Genomic DNA, 18,932 nt, shown 5'->3' on the forward strand with positions numbered 1-18,932 from the left:
AGGATTTTGTAGACCTAAATCATATCCCACCTCAGCTGTCTTTTTTCCAAGCTGAAGAGTCCTAACCTCTTTAGCCTTTTCTTATATGAGAGGAGTTTATCCTTTTTATCATTTTAGTTACACTTCTTTGAACCTATTTACACTATTTCTTTTTTGCGATACAGCGACCAGTACTGAACGCAATACTCAAGGTGAGGTCTCACCATGGAGCGATACAGAAGCATTATTATAGTCTTGGTCTTATTTACCATCCCTTTCGTAATAATTCCTTCCTTTTGTTGGCTGCTGCCACACACTGGGCAGAAGATTTCAGTGTACTGTCTACAGTGACACCTAGGTCTTTCTCTTGAGTGTTGACTCCTAAGGTGAACCCTAGCATCAGGTAACTATGATTTGGATTATTCTTCCCATTGTGTATCACTTTGCATTTGTCCACATTAAATTCTGCTATTTGGATGCCCAGCCTTTTCTAAGGTCTTCCTAAAAATTTTCACAATCTGCATATGTTTTGACAACTTTGTGTCATCTGTAAATTTAATCACCTCGCTTGTTCTGATTTCCAGATCATTTATGTATGTTTAATAGCACCGGTCCTAGTACAGATCCCTGCGGCACTCCGCTATTCACCCTCTTCCATTGAGAACAATGGCCATTTAACCCTACCTTCGGTTTTCTGTCCAATAGCCAATTCCTAAGCCACAAAAGGGCATTGCCTCCTATCCCATGACACTCTAATTTTCTCAGGAGTCTCCAATGAGAAACTTTGTCAAAAGCTTTTTGAAAATCTAGATACACTACATCAACTGGCTCACCTTTATTGACATGTTTATTCATGCCTTCAAAGAAATGGAGCAATTTGAGTCAAAACATCCCTTGGCTGGACCCATGCTGATTATCTCATTAAACCATGTTTTTCTGTGTGTTCTGTAATTTTTTTCTTTATAATAGTTTCCACTATTTTGCCCAGCACTGAGGTCAGGCTTACCAATCTGTAATTTCCCAGATCACCCCTGAAACCCTTTTTAGAAATCGGTGTTACATTGGCCACCTTCCAATCTTCAGGTACTAGGGACAATTTTAATGACAGGTTTCAAATCAGATCCATATTCGCCCAACAGGGTTGATCCAGTCCTGGGTTTACCCCATTGCATGCAAGGACTTGTGGTTCTGATTTCTCCATTGAATTCCCTAAGAAAAGCAAGGCTACAAATCCCTGTATGCATTGGGGTAAGCCCAGGAATGGATCAACTCTGTTGAGTGAATCTGGATATAGTTGGCAACCCATCTGGTTGAGGTGATTTATCAGTCTCTAACTTGTTGATTTTGGCTCAGAGCATCTTCCAGATTTTTCAGTTCCTCCGCATTGTCACTCTTGAAAACCATTTCTGATACAAGTAGATCTTACATCATTGTCTCTTCGCAATAGCCTTGTCCTCCCTGAGTGCCCCTTTTACTCCTTCATTATCTAACAATCCCACAGATTTCTTCACAGGCTTTCTGCTTCTGATGTATCTGAAAAAGTTGCTACCATGAGTTTTTACTTATGCAGAAAGTTTTTCTTCATATTCTCTTTTAGCCTTCTTTATCAATGCTTTGCATCTAGCTTTCCAGTGCTTTTGTCGCTTCTTATTTTCTTCGTTCAGATCCTTTTTCTATTCCATTATTTCACCCTCACTAATGCTTGTGCATGCTGTGAATGCAGTTTGCAGACCAAGCTGCTGACATTAGATGCTCTTGTTATAGGTTTGTCCCACCACTTCCACATCGCAAAGCACATCATGTGACTATCATGTCATTCTGGTGCATCTCAAAAGTACCTATTTAAGTGTTATTCTTTGCGGCGTCTGCCACAGGCACATTCTGAATGAGCACCCATAAAGGGCAAGTCATGCTCCTTGGTGAGCAACGAAGAGGGGGAGATGTTGGACATTCTCCTCCGTTCAGGTAGGCCACACCACCTCATCTACTGGGCCTTTATTTCTCTTCTTCTTTTTCTGAATATTTAGTTCTATTTTGGGCCACTTCCCGTAATGCACAAGAATACTTTGTTCCTGTTATATGTGGGTCCTGCCTTTCATGTACTAATCAAGTTTTGGATTCAGTGTCATCACGCACCCTTTCTAATCTGATTCAGTATACTCCCACGGGTTCTTCAACACAAATCTCGGAATCATTATCATGTAGTCTGGTGAACTGTCAGTCTCTGTCAAAACACATCTTTAGTTTTAGATCTTTTCTCTGAGTACAAGCTAGAGACATGGCTTTTACCGTGTGAGGAAAATTAACTCTTCTGTTCCCTTCCTCCCTCGTAATCAGTTGTTTCATCTTCAAGACAATCTAGAAGGGGTGGAGCCTTAGCACTGCTGTATTCAGATGAGGTTTCTTTTTTTTTTTTTTTTAAAGCTTTCAACAATTACCTTTCCTTATTCTGAACTTATTAATAGAAATATCAGGCTCTCGCTCCCTTACTATTATGTTTGTTTACTGTCCACTTTCTCTTACATCTGCAGATGGGACTCTGTCTACCAGACTGTAGCAGATTGTCACAAAATGTCTAGCCATCCACCTGAGTTTAACCCGCAGCCACTTTACAGGGTCTAAGCACAGCTCAGATCTGCCTTCACCTGCCGCTTGTTCTCTACACTAGTACCATCCTCCCACTGACTGGGTCATAACCGCCTCTGGGCGAATCTCCCACTTTCCAATTATCCCCAGTGATTTCTAGGTTACTGGAGCCACATTCCCAGTGGTTCCACATTTCCCACAAAGCATTCACAGACCCAACACACAAACCACCAGGATTCTTTATCGGTCCAGACAGGCAGAGTCAACAAACTAAACAGGTTTATTGTCACACTAAAACAATGAACAAAAAAAATATATGCAATCAACAAACAATGACAGGTAACAGAATTATGGATTAATTATAACGGTAGCTAAACATTTTCATACTGTCTAAACAGTACCTGGGAAGATCAGGACATATAATTCACTGAGCCTCAGCAAAGAGATCTGTCTCGCTTTTCTCCCGGGGTAAGACTGAAGCAACAGCCAGCAATAACTACTGGGTAATTTGAAACTCCAGGCCAGTCAGAGCCCGGTCAACAAGTTTTAAAAGTATACTGCTCACAGTACTGTAGGTTCACTTCTTCACTAAGTGAAACTAAAAGAGGGCATACACTTTTCTATAACACCTTTAACATAAAATATGCAACATGTACCACCTGCTGGCCAAACTAGAGAAATGCACTTCAAAAGTTAATAAAGGCAATTTTACAGGTTTAAAACACACTGTTCTGTCACACAGATACATCAATGAACTTTTCTAATCTACTTATTCTATGCGACTGTGATGGGGTTTATAGAACACCGCCCCTCACCTTTAAGGAAAGCCCCTCACCCTTAAGAAAAGTCCCTCTCCCCTCTAACTAACCTAGACCACCTTAAAAACACTAATTTGAGCTGGGAGGGGTGGAGTAAATACCTGGGAAGTTTAAAAGACAAGGCCAGGCTGAGATAGAGGAGGCCCAGGGAAGGAAGAACTGAAGCCCCAGCATATGCCCTTACTGAACACTTCCAGTTACCATGCTCTGGCTGAGGTAACCACTCTTTTATTTGAAGAATTGTGGGCCTTGTTCTGAGGTCTGGCTGCAGCCAGACCTGGAAATACAAAGAGAGAAAAAGAACCTACAAACTGTTTTTAGGTATGGCTGTCCCAGGCCATAGACTGTGTTTTGGACCCTGTAGGCCACAGGCCCATGCCAAACGTTTTTCCCCTTTTGAAGATAAGAGCCTTTTCTTTTTGTTTTAGGCCTGTGAAGGAACTGGCCCCAAATTTAAGTTAATAAAAGTACTTTTTTAATGTTTACAGTTTTGTCTGTATTAGTGACAAGGCCACCCCATAACCTTCACCTGGAGTCTCAACTTGACTTAAACGTTTATATTGATAACCTTTCTCATCCACGTTCATCTCGATTACCACATTTTTATCTAATCTAGAACTTTTATCAGCATGTCCAGTTTACAACATATTTGGCAGGCCATACTTTGGATCTGGTTATCTCTCCTCCTTTTTCTTCTCATACTTGCAGTAATTTACCCTCTATACCTTTGTCCTGGATAGACCATTTCTTGATTCACTTTGCAGTTCCTTTTCAACATCCTGGTAAATGGATTAGGAAATTTCATTCTGTTGAGTCCTCATTTTTAAAATCGCTGACTTAACTCTTTTCCTTTGGATTTTTCTAATTGCTCATTTCAGGAACAAACTGACCTCTGGAACACTTTACAAATGCAAAAATTGGTCGAGTTCGCCCTCCGTCAATTTCCAAGTTGAAACCAACATGTAAACCCTGATATCATCAGGGCCTTACCCTGTTAAAATGTCAAGTTAGGAAAGCAAGTATGAACCTGGTTGAAATACAGAAACTGAGAATCATCACAGTTGTAGGTTACAACAGAACTTTTACTCAGGCCAACTTACAGGGAAAAAGTTTATTTTACTAAATTGATCAGTAATTCCTTGAGCTCAAGTAAGAAACTCTTTTCAATCTTTTCACAGCTTACACACTCATACAATCTTATCAGCTTTTTCTATTGCCCTTCCCCAGATACACTTGCACTATATTTTCAGGCCAAGGTAACTTACTTGCACGCATTCTTTTCTTCTTCAGTAGTTCCGGTTGCACCTTGTGAGTTCTTGCTACAGAGCATAGTAACTACATCTCTTTGGTCTTTTTAAATTACCATCTCTAGAGTCTTCCCCCCCCCCCCCCCCCCCAAAAAAAAAAAAAATGCTGGCTGCAGTCTGCCCGACTACCTGTGCATTGCATCCTCTTCCTGGTTGAAAATCCCTTCTTTGGATCTTTTACTGGTTATCCATCAATTAACTATTTGGAGTCTGTCAGTGGGAGTCTTACCTAACTCCCTCAAAACTGCAATAGTCAGGCCAATTCTGAAAAAGCCTCGGCTAGACTTCTTTACCCTCTAATTATAGACCCACCTCCAATTTGCCTTTTCTGTCAAAAATCATTGAAAATGTAGTTTTTACATAACTTCAGTCTCATGCTGAAACTTCCTTGCTCTTCACCCCCAACAATCAGGTTTTAGGTCTGACTTCAGCACAGACACTACTGATTGCTCTCCTCGGTGAAATTTACCATAAGCTCAGTGATGGATTTGTTGCTCTGGCAGTATCATTAGATCTGTCAGTGGCTTTCAATGTTATCAATCATTCACTTCTCTTGGAATGTGGAAGGAGTGGCCTAGTGGTTAGGGTGGTGGACTTTGGTCCTGAGGAACTGAGTTCAATTCCCACTTCAGGCAAAGGCAGCTCCTTGTGACTCTGGGCAAGTCACTTACCCCTCCATTGCCCCATGTAAGCCGCATTGAGCCTGCCATGAGTGGGAAAGTGCGGGGTACAAATGTAACAAATAAATGTCTTGAAGCCATAGGATAACAGGTACTGTTTTCGTCCTCCTTACATGATTGCACTTTCTGGGTCTCGGATAAACAATCTCACCTTCTTTCCATATCATGCGGTGTCCTTCAGGGCTCCATACTCTTCTTCCCATCCTTTTAAAATTATTTTTGAGCCCATTGGCTTCCCTAATTCATTCCTCAGGCATTGGCACCTATTAGCATGCTGATGATATTCTGGTTCAGTATACCACCACTGCTAACCCCAACCTTCCCCCACCCCTTTTCAATCAGGCTTAGACAATGTTGTGCTTTGGTTGGAAAAACCATCAGATGGTGTTAAACCCACAAAAAGACCACAGTTTGCTTGATTTCTGGTCAATCCCCCCCCCCCCCCCCCCCCCCAGTCATTCCCACATTGTTCGGTCATCCGATACATCTGATGATCAGTTTAGATACCTTGGAGTAATTCTTGATTCCAGACTCGTTTTCTCCCTCCAAATCTCAACAGTTTTGAGATCTGGTTTTTGTGCCCTTTGTAAGATTGCCCTTCGTAAGATTTGAACTGTCTAGAGCTATCTAGACTTCCTCTCTTTGCATACTTTTTCATGGATTTGTCAGTTCTCATCGCGACTATTGTAATGTGATCTACATGGGTATTTTCTAAATATGAGCTTAATACGCCAGACACTTCAGAACACCATGGCTCATGTTCTTTGTAATGCTAAGCGAAGAGACTATATCACTCCTTTTCTTAAGAATTTGGTTGCCAATTTTTTTTTTTGTTCTATGTAGCTTATTTAAAACTTTATGCAAGCGTATGCGGTTACAATAATAACAGGTAGTCAACAGGCATATCATTTATCATTTTGTCATAAATCTCCATATTACACTTAACCCCCCCCCCCCCCCCCAAAAAAAAAAAAAAAACTAAATAAACCAACCCCTGAAAAAAATCCTGCCCCCTCTCAGGTTCCCTCTCCCACCCCCCATACCACCCTCTCCCTCCACTGGAGGACATCAACCATTCAGAATTCTGCTCCGAGCAGTCGGTGTTAACGTGTCCCAAAAGGGGGACCAGCATTGCAAGAGGCGGTCCCCTTGCTGTGAGGCCAAATCCCAAACGTCCCTGCATTCCATCGCACTCGGAGATCATAAGGGACCGCCACTGTTGAATCGAGGGGTGGTCGGGAAGTAGCCAGACACTCAATATGGTTTTTTTCCCCCATCAGAACCGCCCGCCTTATGAAGGCTAACAGACCTGCCCTGCGGAGTCCCCCAACATGGTACACATCAAACAACAATGTGGGGAGGGTTGCCACTTAATCCTCCAAATCCCAGACACATGGGCGCAAAGGGTCGTCCAGAATGCCAAGACCAGAGGACAAAACCAGAACATATGGTCCAAGTGGGCCCCAGTTCCCACACACTTCAGACAATCATCACAGGGGCGCAGGGTAACCCTAAAGGCCCTATGCGGTGAGATGTAGAGGCACAAAGTAAATTTATACTGCAGCTCCTGAATATCAGCACTCCCAAAAGCCCCATAACAGGCACGTAAGCAAGTTTGCAGTGTTTAACCTTGAATCTGGTATCCCAATTCCCCAGACCAACTCTGCGCCAAGTCCCCATAGCACACCCCAGGCAATGCCTCTCTTAGTTGACTGTGAAAGTGCTTCTAGGTCATATATCTCAACTAGTTCCCATTTAGTCAAGAGATAAGGAGGCCTGTGGCAACGAGGCAATATAGTGACGCAGTTGTAGATAGGGGAGAAAGTCCCGATGGGTCAGGTGTTTACTTGTACACACATCCTTAAAGGCTTTACATGTGCCATCTTTATTTAAGACTTGGAAGAGAAAAATGGTCCCCTCCTCACTTCACCTGCGGAAAACCGCCGAAAACCTACCCACAGGGAAGTCTGCATTCCCCCAAATTGGCAACAAGGGGGATACATAAGGGTCAAGGTTATAAAGTTTACAGATCCATCGCCATGCCCTCTGCAGGGGAAGGAAGAGGCTATCATATTGTATAGGGCAATCCTTCCCCACAGAGATACAGGAAGATGTTGCCACAGCCCCAAAGAAGTTTGTGTAGACGTCCACAGCGGAGCCAAATTCATATCATAAAGTTGTTTCAAATCCACTGGAACCCTAATGCCTAGATATTTGATATAGCCAGCTGCCCATTTTAATGGGAAGGGTCCCATCCACTCCCCCCTCACCGAGGTGGGAATCGGTAAGGCCTCCAATTTCTGCAAGTTAAGTTTGAAGCCCGAATAGTATCCGTATTCCGCGATAACATCCAGCACAGCGGTTAACGAGCTCTGAGGGTTTGTGATGGCAAGCAATATGTTGTCTGCAAATGCCAACACCTTAATGGAGAGTTGATACAGTAGGACTCCCGTGATCGCTGGATCCCTTAGTATGGTGTGGAGAAGGGGTTCTAAATATACTAAAAACAAAAGAGGAGACAGCGGGCACCTCTGTCAGGTTCCCTTTCCCACCCAAAAGCTGGGAGAATACAGGCCATTCACCAGCGCTCGAGCCATTGGTTCCATATATAATGTGCTCACTGCTTGGAAAAACCACACCTTCATCCCTACATAACGCAACACCTCAAAAAGATATTTCCAGCATACACGATCAAAGACTTTCTCCACATCGAGTCCAACAAGGATCTTCGGTTGCCGTGAGGCCCCACCCTGGGCCACCGCCAACCATGCTCTACAAACATTTAGGCCCGGGTGTCGCTCCCTGACAAATCCTACTTCCATATCATCATGCTGATCAATCCATAGACAGGTGGGTTGTGTCCATCTACCAGCAGGTGGAGATAGAGAGCAATCCTTTTGCCTCCCTATATGTGGTCATGTGCTGCCGGAAACTCCTCAGTATGTTCTCTATCTCAGCAGGTGGTGGTCACACACAGCAGCAGCTCTGGCTAGGCCTCCAAGCCTAATTTTTAGGTTTTGTTGAGTGCCTGGGGTTGAGGGCTCTTCTTGAGCAAGTGCAAACCTGGTGGCGCCAGGTCCCTCCTTTTCTCCCCCCTCCCGCTGGCTCCGTTTAAAAAAAAAAAAAAAATTTTGGGACGTCCTTAAGGGCGTTTATTTCGACGTTTATTTAAACGTTTATTGCAGCTACTCACTGGGACACCAGGTCGTTACAGCTCGGAGCGAGAAGCAGGTAATTTTTACCTTTTTATAGCGGGCAGGGGGTTCCCCGATTGATCTCCGCGTGGCCTATGGCGTCGGAGGGCGATGGCGCGAAGAATCGCTCCCCGGACCGCGTGTGCGCTTCTAGCGGGGATGCAGGGGTTTTAAAGTCTGATTCGCCCTTGTTGGGTGTCAGTTTGGAGGCCGGTCAGTGTCCCGGGTCTTCTTCCGGCGCGGCGGTTTTTCCCGCCATAAACGCCCATCCCCCGCTGCTCGCCTCCGCCATCTTGGCCGGCCACTCTGCTCGGACGGCTTCTTCTTGGGCCGCCCTTGAGCTGGGAGACGTTCATGCCATGGCCGCCCTTGATTTGGGCGACGGCAAAAAAGCGGCTAAAGTTAAGCGCCGTTCTTCCTGCGCGGCTCCTTCGCAGAGTGTCGCGCCGGACGCCATCTTGGATGCGCAGCATGTTGCTCCCCCGCTCTTGCGAACGCCGGTTGAGGGTGTGTCTAGGGCTATGGCCCAGGCTGCTGAAATACGAGTTTATTTTGCTGCTGCATCAGGCCTTCCTTATGCAAAACGCTGCCCCTTCTCCCTTGTCCGATAACGGGGTGGAGGCCCCCGGAAGTAAACGCCCTTGGGTGGATTCCCAGGCCTTAGAGGACGCTGTTTCCTCTGATGTAGATGAGGGCAGCGTATCTGAGTTCTCCCAACGGTCCTTTGGGGAGTCCTTGGAGGAGACGGATTCCCGCTCGGATGGAGCGGATGACCCCTCTGCAGCGCGGATCTTTCGCTCAGAGGATTTGCCCAACCTGTTACTGCAGGCCATGAGCATTTTGAAGATTTCCTCGCCAGAGGACGTCTCTCCCTCAGCCCCTGTTGGCTCTGCCATTATGCTGGGGACGAAGCGCCCGCCTAGAACCTTCCACGTGAATGATGCCATGCACACCTTAATTTTGGCTCAATGGGATGTCCCGGAAGCGAGCCTCAAAGTGGCTAGGGCTAGGTCCCGCCTCTATCCTTTGCCTGAAAGTGAACGTGAGGCCTTTATTTGGCCTACCGTGGATTCTTTAATCACTGCGGTGACTAAGAAAATGGCGTTGCCGGTGGAAGGTGGCACGGCACTAAAGGACGCCTAAGACAGAAGATTGGAAGCGGCTTTAAGGTCGTCCTTCGAGGCGGCTGCCTTAAGTTTGCAGGCCTCAGTTTGCGGCTCCTATGTGGCCAGGGCGTGCCTGACGATGGTGCAGCGGGCTTCCCCCTCGGATCCTTCCTTGAGGGCTGACTGGCCGGCCCTGGAATCGGGCTTGGCTTATTTGGCAGACTTACTGTATGATGTCTTGAGAGCCTTGGCTAAAGGCATGGCTCAGACAGTCTCTGCGCGGCGCTGGCTTTGGCTGAAACATTGGTCTGCGGACCACGCCTCTAAGTCCCGCCTGGCTAAGTTGCCTTTTAAAGGCAAGCTGCTCTTTGGGGTCGAGCTGGACAAAATCGTGACCGATCTCGGCACGTCTAAGGGCAAGAGGTTACCAGAGGTCAGGGCTCGGGCCAGTGCTCGCCCCGATATCTCCAGAGGACGGTTTCAGGAAGCCCGTCGGTACCGCCCGGGCAAGTCGGGCTCCTCTGCCCCCTCTTCCTTCAAAAGGAACTTCTCCCCCAAGCAGCATTCCTTTCGCAGAAACCGCCGTCCCGGAGGTACGCCCTCCGGTCCTCCCCCAGGGTCTCGTACCCAATGACGGGGTCCTGGTCCATGGCCCAGTGCAGATTGGAGGACGCCTGTCCTCGTTTCTGGGCGAGTGGACCAAAGTAACTTCAGACGCTTGGGTGCTGGAAGTCATCAGAGACGGCTACAAGTTAGAGTTCTGCCGACCCTTAAGAGACGGGTTTGTACTCTCTCCCTGCAAGTCTCCGGTCAAAGCTGTGGCAGTGCAGCAGACCTTGGACAACCTGATACGCCTGGGTGCGGTCATTCCGGTGCCAGAAAGTCAGCTTGGCAAGGGACGTTACTCCATTTACTTTGTGGTACCAAAGAAAGGAGGTTCTGTCCGGCCTATCCTCGACCTCAAAGGGGTCAATCGGGCTTTGAAAGTGCGGCACTTTCGCATGGAGACTCTCCGCTCTGTTATAGCGGCAGTGAAGGCAGGAGAGTTCTTGGCTTCCTTGGACATCAAGGAAGCGTACCTGCATATTCCCATCTGGCCTCCTCATCAACGCTTTCTGCGTTTTGCAGTCCTGGGCCGACACTTCCAGTTCAGAGCCCTCCCTTTCGGGTTGGCTACTGCTCCGCGGACCTTCTCCAAAGTAATGGTGGTCATCGCGGCCTTCCTACGCAAGGAAGGAGTACAAGTCCATCCTTATCTGGACGACTGGTTGATCCGAGCCCCCTCTTATGCAGAGTGCAGCAGAGCTTCAGACCGGGTGATTGCTCTTTTGAGCTCCCTGGGGTGGATCATCAACTGGGAGAAAAGCCAGCTGCGCCCGACTCAGTCCCTGGAGTATCTGGGAGTTCGTTTCGACACCCAAGTGGGCAGAGTGTTCCTGCCAGACAATCGGATTGTCAAGCTTCAGGCTCAGGTGGACCAGTTCCTAGTAGCCTCTCCTCTTCGGGCTTGGGACTATGTGCAGCTGTTGGGCTCTATGACAGCCACGATGGAAGTAGTGCCCTGGGCCAGGGCTCATATGAGACCACTACAACACTCTCTGCTGCAGCGCTGGACTCCGATGTCGGAGGATTATGCTGTGCGCCTTCCCTTGGACCCAGCAGTGCGCAAGGCGCTGAGCTGGTGGATGCAGACAGACAAGTTGTCTGCAGGAATGCCTCTGGTGACCCCGGAGTGGATTGTCGTCACGACGGACGCCTCTTTGTCGGGCTGGGGAGCCCACTGCTTGGGAAGGACAGCGCAGGGGCTCTGGTCTCCTGCAGAGGCAAAGTGGTCTATCAACCTCCTGGAACTCAGAGCCATTCGGTTGGCGCTTTTGGAGTTCCTCCCGGTACTGGCGTTGAAGCCAGTACGGGTCCTGTCAGACAATGCCACGGCTGTGGCCTATGTCAACCGCCAGGGAGGTACCAAGAGCGCCCCTCTAGCCAAGGAGGCCATGAATCTATGCCAGTGGGCGGAAGCGAACCTGGAACAGCTGTCAGCGGCCCACATTGCTGGAGTCATGAATGTCAAGGCGGACTTTCTCAGTCGCCATACCTTGGAGCCCGGAGAGTGGCAGCTATCTGCTCAGGCGTTCTTGGACATCACGAAGCGCTGGGACCAGCCAAGCCTAGATCTGATGGCGTCATCGGCCAATTGCCAAGTGCCGCGCTTTTTCAGCAGAGGACGGGACCCTCGATCCCTGGGAGTAGATGCTCTTCTCCAACAGTGGCCGACACAAGAGCTTCTCTATGTGTTCCCGCCCTGGCCCATGTTGGGCAGGGTGCTAGACCAGGTGGCAAAGCATCCGGGCCGGATAATCCTGGTGGGTCCGGACTGGCCCAGACGTCCCTGGTATGCGGACTTGATCAGGCTCTCAGTCGACGATCCTCTGCGGCTGCCAGTGGAGCAGGGCCTGTTACATCAGGGTCCCGTGATGATGGAGGATCCCTCCCCCTTTGGTCTTACGGCCTGGCTATTGAGCGGCAGCGTCTGAGAAAGAAGGGCTTCTCAGACAAGGTCATCGCCACTATGCTGAGAGCGAGGAAGCGCTCTACTTCTACTGCTTACGCCAGGGTTTGGCATACCTTTGCAGCGTGGTGTGAAGCAGGCTCACTTTCTCCCTTCACTGCTCCAATTTCTTCAGTGTTGGCGTTCCTGCAAGAAGGTCTGGAGAAAGGCCTGTCGCTCAGTTCCCTTAAAGTCCAGGTAGCGGCTCTGGCTTGCTTCAGGGGCCGCCTGAAGGGTGCTTCCCTGGCTTCGCAGCCAGATGTGGTGCGCTTTCTCAAGGGAGTTAATCACCTGCGCCCTCCTCTGCACTCAGTGGTGCTTGCGTGGAATCTCAACCTGGTGCTAAGAGCCTTGCAGAAGCCGCCTTTTGAACCCTTGTCGAGGGCATCTCTGAAAGACCTGACGTTGAAAGCAGTCTTTTTGGTGGCTATCACTTCAGCCAGAAGAGTTTCCGAGCTCCAGGCGCTCTCATGTCGAGAGCCTTTTCTGCAGTTCACTGAGGCAGGAGTGACTATTCGCACAGTGCCTTCCTTCCTGCTCAAGATGGTTTCTCGCTTCCATGTGAATCAGCAGCTCTGTCTCCCTTCCTTTCGTAGGGAGGACTACCCAGAGGAATACTCTGCTCTCAAATATCTGGATGTGAGACGTGTCATCATCAGATACTTGGAAGTGACCAATGATTTCCGGAAATCGGATCATCTGTTTGTCCTGTTTGCAGGTCCTCGTAAGGGTCTGCAGGCTGCTAAGCCTACAGTGGCAAGATGGGTCAAGGAAGCCATTGCAGCGGCTTATGTGGCTGCTGGGAAGGTGCCGCCTATCCAGCTGAAGGTTCACTCCATTAGAGCTCAGGCGGCCTCGATGGCAGAGGCCGGGTCCGTCTCCTTGGAAGAGATTTGCAAGGCGGCAACTTGGGCATCGGCCCATACCTTCTCCAGGCATTACCGCTTGACTGTGGCTGCTCGGGCGGAGGCCCGGTTTGGAGCTTCAGTGTTGCGGTCAGGGATTTCAATGTCCTGCCCTGGGTGAGTACTGCTTCGGTACATCCCACCAGTCTATGGATTGATCAGCATGATAATATGGAAGGTAAAATTATGTATCATACCTGATAATTTTCTTTCCATTAATCATAGCTGATCAATCCATAGCCCCTCCCAGATATCTGTACTGTTTATATTCTGGTTGCATTTCAGGTTCAAGTTTAGTCTTCAGTTCCTGTTCAGGAGGACTTCGTGTTCAAGTTTTTCAATGAATTCTTCAAGAGTTGAGACGAATTTGTGTTACAGTGAGCTGCTGCATTCCTCTCCCCTCCGTTTTACGGGGCTGGATTGAGACTTAAATTCTGCCGGCGCTCCCTCCCGCTTCGTGCGGCAGTAGGGCAGCTTTGTACCCCTCCCGCTTCGGCGGTGTTAGGGTCAGTCAGCTCCTCCTGCGGTTGCGGTTGCAGGATAAGCCAGATCCCCCCGCATCGGCGGGGTGGTGTCCCTCCCCCGCTCCGCGGGGATGAGCTGGACGGATTCCCCTCCCCCACTTGTGTGGGGATGAGCTGGGTTAATTCCCCTCCCCCGTTTCGGCGGTGGTGAGCTGGGCAGAGTGTCCCTTTGTGGGTGTAATTCTCTAAGTGCTGAGTCCTGCGGATGGAGCTTGGATATCGACATACTGAGGAGTTTCCGGCAGCACATGACCACATATAGGGAGGCAAAAGGATTGCTCTCTATCTCCACCTGCTGGTAGATGGACACAACCCACCAGTCTATGGATTGATCAGCTATGATTAATGGAAAGAAAATTATCAGGTATGATACATAATTTTACCTTGATGGTCTCTCACCAGGTCAGGAATATATTTAGCTAGTCTATTTGCCAACACTCTCTTGCCAAGATTTTCACATCCAAGGTTGCCAAATTTTGACCTTGACTTTCAAAGCTTTCTGTATTAGCCTCCCAGATTATTTAGCAAGACTGACAATTCCCTATTCGCTCCATAAATGATCATAGACTCCTCCTTCTTCCCAGCCAACTCCAAGCGCACTGGAAATCCCTTAGGAAGAGTGCCTTCTTTTTTTCTTGCACCTTCCTTGTTGAACAACCTGCCTCTTACACTAAGGGTAGAACTTATCATTTACCAACTTCAAAATTGCTTTAAAACCTTATTGATTTTTCACTAAATCCACCCCATTGCAGGAGAGTTTCTGTGGTAATGCAGCTTGGTTAGCAAGGTGAGAAGGTTTAAAAGTTGGATTTTATGTTTTGCTTTACTTTTTTCTCTCTTAGGTATGGGTTGTCAACTCTGTATGAGTGATGTTCTCTTTCCTATTTGTTATGGAGTTCCTTTCTTCCTTTTATAATTTTATTACAATTGTACATTTATTACAATTTGCTATTTAAAATGAATAAACATTCTTTGAAAGCTGTTTTTTGGGGCTCTAATAGCCTCTTTTGCTTCATCTTTTAACTATGCTGGCTGTCATTTGCTCTTCTTTCCACCTACATGGAATACATCTGGTCTGGGCTTCCATGATATTTTAAAATAACGTTCAGGCCTGATTTAAAGTCCTAACCTTTGCGGCTAATACTTTTAATTTCTTTTTAACCATTTTCCTCATTTTATCGTAGTCTCCCTTTTGAAAATTAAATGCTACAGTAGATTTCCTTGGTGACTTTCACTTCAGATATCAGCTCAAATTTGATCGTATTATGATCACTATTTCCCAGTGGACCCAACACCGTTACCTCTCGTACTAGGCCCTGCATTCCATTAAGGACTAGATCTAAAATAGTTCCCCCTCTTGTCGGTTCTTGGACCAGTTGCTCCAAGAAGCAGTCGTTTATTATGTCTAGGAATTTTGCCACCCCCTAGTGCTCCCTGATGTAACATGTAATCCAGTTAATATTGGGGTAATTGAAATCAAAATTCAAAACAAATCCACACTCTTCCAGTGAGATAAAGGAATGCCCTGCTCACACCCAAAACGTGGAGAAAAAAGACCTCTGTAACAAGGAGCCATACTACATTAGCACATAGCTATTTCAAAGGTAGGTAGTCAGAAAAAAAAACTCCACAAACAGCATCAAACCATCAACTAGGCCAGGGGTAGGCTCTGGTCCTCGAGAGCCGCAGGCAGGTCAGATTTTCAGGATATCCACAATGAATATGCAGGAGATAGATTTGCAAGCACTTCTTCCTTGGTATGCAAATCTATCTCCTGCATATTCATTGTGGATATCCTGAAAACCTGACCTGCCTGCGGCTCTCGAGGACTGGAATTGCCTACCTCTGAACTAGGCAATCCAAAATTCATCAAGCTTCTACAAATATATAAGGTTCATTTAGATGACATCCAGCGAATAGAAAACAGCAGCAGTCCCCAAACTTTCAAAATAGCAGAAGAAACTATAATACTCATCTGTCATAGTACACTATTTGCTACCCACGCCCTCTAATTTTAATGCCTAGAAATGTTTGTGAATTTCTCACCAAGGATTCTCTTTCCTGCCATGGAATGATTTAGATTATCATTACAGTGTAGCCTTTGTCTTTCCATATATTGGCTTATCCTCCTATGTATCTAAAACCACCTTGTTGACACCAGTTTTTGAGATACCTATTGAATATCTCTTTATTATGTAGTCTTTCCTCTGCCTTTCCATAGGCAGGTAGTATTTAAGAAAAAGCTATAGTCCATACCAAAAACACTGAAGTCCACTGAAATTTGTCATATTGGAACAGAACTTGGGCATCTGCATCTTGAATTATTTGGCTGTGATTGGGTTACAAAAGTCACATTCATTTTCAGTTCAAGATTTAAATCAACAATGAATGTGATATTGTATACTTGATCATGGTCTTTCTTTGGTGTTTCTGGAACATAGATCATAGAAGTCTGCCCGGTTCTGTCCTTGTGTTCCACCTACTGGCTTTACCATCAAAGCTCATTCCAGCTTATCCGAATCAGTCGTGTCATTTACTGTATAAAGACCTTAAAAGTCTGCCCGGCACTGTTCTCACCTTCCAAATTACTGGAGTTTCCATCGAAGCTCTCTCCATCCCATCCTAAACCAGATTGCTATATGCGGGACTTGGACCGTACAAACCAGCCCAGCACCGATCTTAGTTGATGCAGCCAGAGTTGCTATCTAAGCAGCAATTTAAATTTAAGCACATATGCAACCCTTTAAGTTTTTTGTTTTTTTTTTATATCTCTGTGTTCATACCACGCTTTTTTGAATTCCGCCAGTTTTTTTTCCCCATCACATCCCTTGGGAGGGCTTTCCAGGCATCAACCACCCTCTCCGTGAAAAAGAATTTTGACGTTACTCTTAAGTCTACCTCTGTTCATGTCCTCTAGTTTTACCACAAAATATTTGTTTCAATATTAATACCTTTCAAGTATTTAAACGTCTGTATCATATCTTCCCTGCTCCTCCTTTCCCCTAGGGTATACATATTCAAGTTTTCCAATCTCTTCTTATATGTCCTTTGGCACAAACCCCAAATCATTCTTATCACCTTCCTCTGGACCGCTTCAAATCTTCTTACATCTTTAGCAAGGTACGGCCTCCAAAACTGAACACAATACTCCAGTGACTCACCAACGACTTGTACAGGGGCATCAACACTTCCTTTCTTCTGATGGTACAACTCTCTGTATACAGCCTAGCATCCTTCTGGCTGTAGCCACTGCCTTCTTGCACTGTTCGTTGCCTTCAAATCCTCAGATACCATCACCCCAAGATCTCTCTAACTGTCTGTGCATATCAGCCTCTCACTGCCTAGCACATATGTCTGCCTTAGATTTCTACTCCATAAGTTCTTCACTTTGTACTTCTTTACATTGAATTTTAATTGCCAAACATTAGACCATTCTTCTAACTTGTGCTGATCCTTTTTCATGTTTTCCATTCCCTCCGAAGTGTCCACTCTGTTACAAATCTTGGTATCATCCTCAAAAAGGCCTTACCTTCTAACCCTTCGGTAATATTGCTCATATCGCTCACAAATATATTGAACGGAATTGGCCCCAACACAGATCCTTGAGGCACTCCACTACTCACCTTTCTTTTTTCTGAGTGAATTCCATTAGCCACCACCCTCTGGCATCTGTCTGTCAACCAGTTCCTAATCTATTTTACCACTTTGGGTCCTAACTTCAGCCTGTCAGGTTTATTTAAGATCCTCCTATGAGGAACCATGTCAGGTGCTTTGAAACCTAAGTAGATTACATCTGGCGCACATTCTTGATCCAGTTCTCTGGTCACCCAGTCAAAGAATTCAATTAGATTCATTTGGCAAGATTTACCTTTGTTTTGGATCTTGTAAACTATTATATTCCAGGAAATTCAGTATCCTTTCTTTCAGCATCACTTCCATTACTTTACCAGTAACTGAAGTGAGGCTTACTGGCCTGTAGTTTCCATCTTTTCCATCATTTTTGTGAAGAGGGATCACATCTGCTCTTCGATCCCAAGGAACCTTCCCCGTCTCCAAGGATTAATTAAATCTTTAAGAGGACCTGCCAGAACCTCTGTGAGCTCTCTCAATATTCTGGGATGAATCCTTTCCGGTCCCATGGCTTAGTTCACCTTTAAATTTTCAAGTTATTCAACACTTTCTTCCGTGAATGGTGCTATATCTGCTCCATTCTCATATGTACTTTTGCCAGTCAGTCATGGTCTGTCTCCAGGATTTTCTTCTGTGAACACAGAAGTATTTGTTTAGCATGTTTGCTTTTTTTTTTCCCTCATCGTTCTCCACATTAAGGTTCACAGCATCTTTCAGTCTCACAATTCCATTTTTAGTATTCCTCCTTTCACTAATATACTTGAAAAATTCTTGTCGCCCCCTCCTTACATTTCTAGCCATTTGTTCTTCTGTTTGTGATTTTGCCAGATGTCTCTCTCCTGGCTTCTTTCGGTTTCATCCAGTATTCCTCTGTTCCTCTTGAGTTTTTCTGTATTTCATAAACGCCAACTCCTTTAGCCTTTTTCTCAGCCACTTGGCTTGGAGAGCCATATCAGTTTGTACTCAGTCTGCGGCTCCTCACTACCTCTCCACCCTCATCTCTATCCCCCTATGTTCCCGCCCGCAACCTCCGCTCACAGGACAAAGCCCTTCTCTCAGTACCCTTCTCCACCACTGCCAACTCCAGGCTCCGCTCATTCTGCCTTGCCTCACCCTATGCCTGGCATAATCTTCCTTTACCCATACGCCATGCCCCCTCCCTACCCATCTTCAAATCTCTGCTCAAAACTCACCTCTTCAATGCTGCCTTCGGCGCCTAACCACTCGAGAAATATAAAATGCCCCAATCTATCCACCCTATCAGATTAACTGTTCACTCGTCCTCTAGATTGTTCACTTGTCTTTAGATTGTTCTCTTGTCTTTTAGATTGTAGGCTCTTTGAGCAGGGACTGTCCTTCTAAGTTTGAATTGTACAGCGCTGCGTAACCCTAGTAGCGCTTTAGAAATGTTTGTTAGTAGTAGTTTTTGTCCTGCTTTTATTTACTCTTCTTACATAAAAATTAGTAGCCATATTTATAATTCCTTTTATCCTGGACCACTGCCTTTCTACTTCTTGTATGCTCTCCCAGCCCATCAGCTCTTACTTCAGGTATTCCCCCATTTTATTAAAGTCAGCATGTTTGAAATCCAGGACTGAGTTTTGAGTGGCTGTCCTCCCCTTTAGCTGTTATATCAAACCAAACTGTTTGAACTG

At 46.3% G+C, this 18,932-nt stretch overlaps 1 protein-coding gene across 1 annotated transcript in view; it reads left to right on the forward strand.

Annotated features, from left to right (window-relative positions):
• Positions 1 to 18,932, forward strand: part of NUP58 (nucleoporin 58) — a 220,622-nt gene that overhangs the window by 117,727 nt on the left and 83,963 nt on the right. The gene's annotated exons all lie outside the window — the stretch shown is intronic.

The sequence above is a fragment of the Microcaecilia unicolor genome, chromosome 4, assembly GCF_901765095.1.
Source record: "Microcaecilia unicolor chromosome 4, aMicUni1.1, whole genome shotgun sequence".
In the NCBI taxonomy this organism is placed as follows: Eukaryota; Metazoa; Chordata; class Amphibia; order Gymnophiona; family Siphonopidae; genus Microcaecilia; species Microcaecilia unicolor.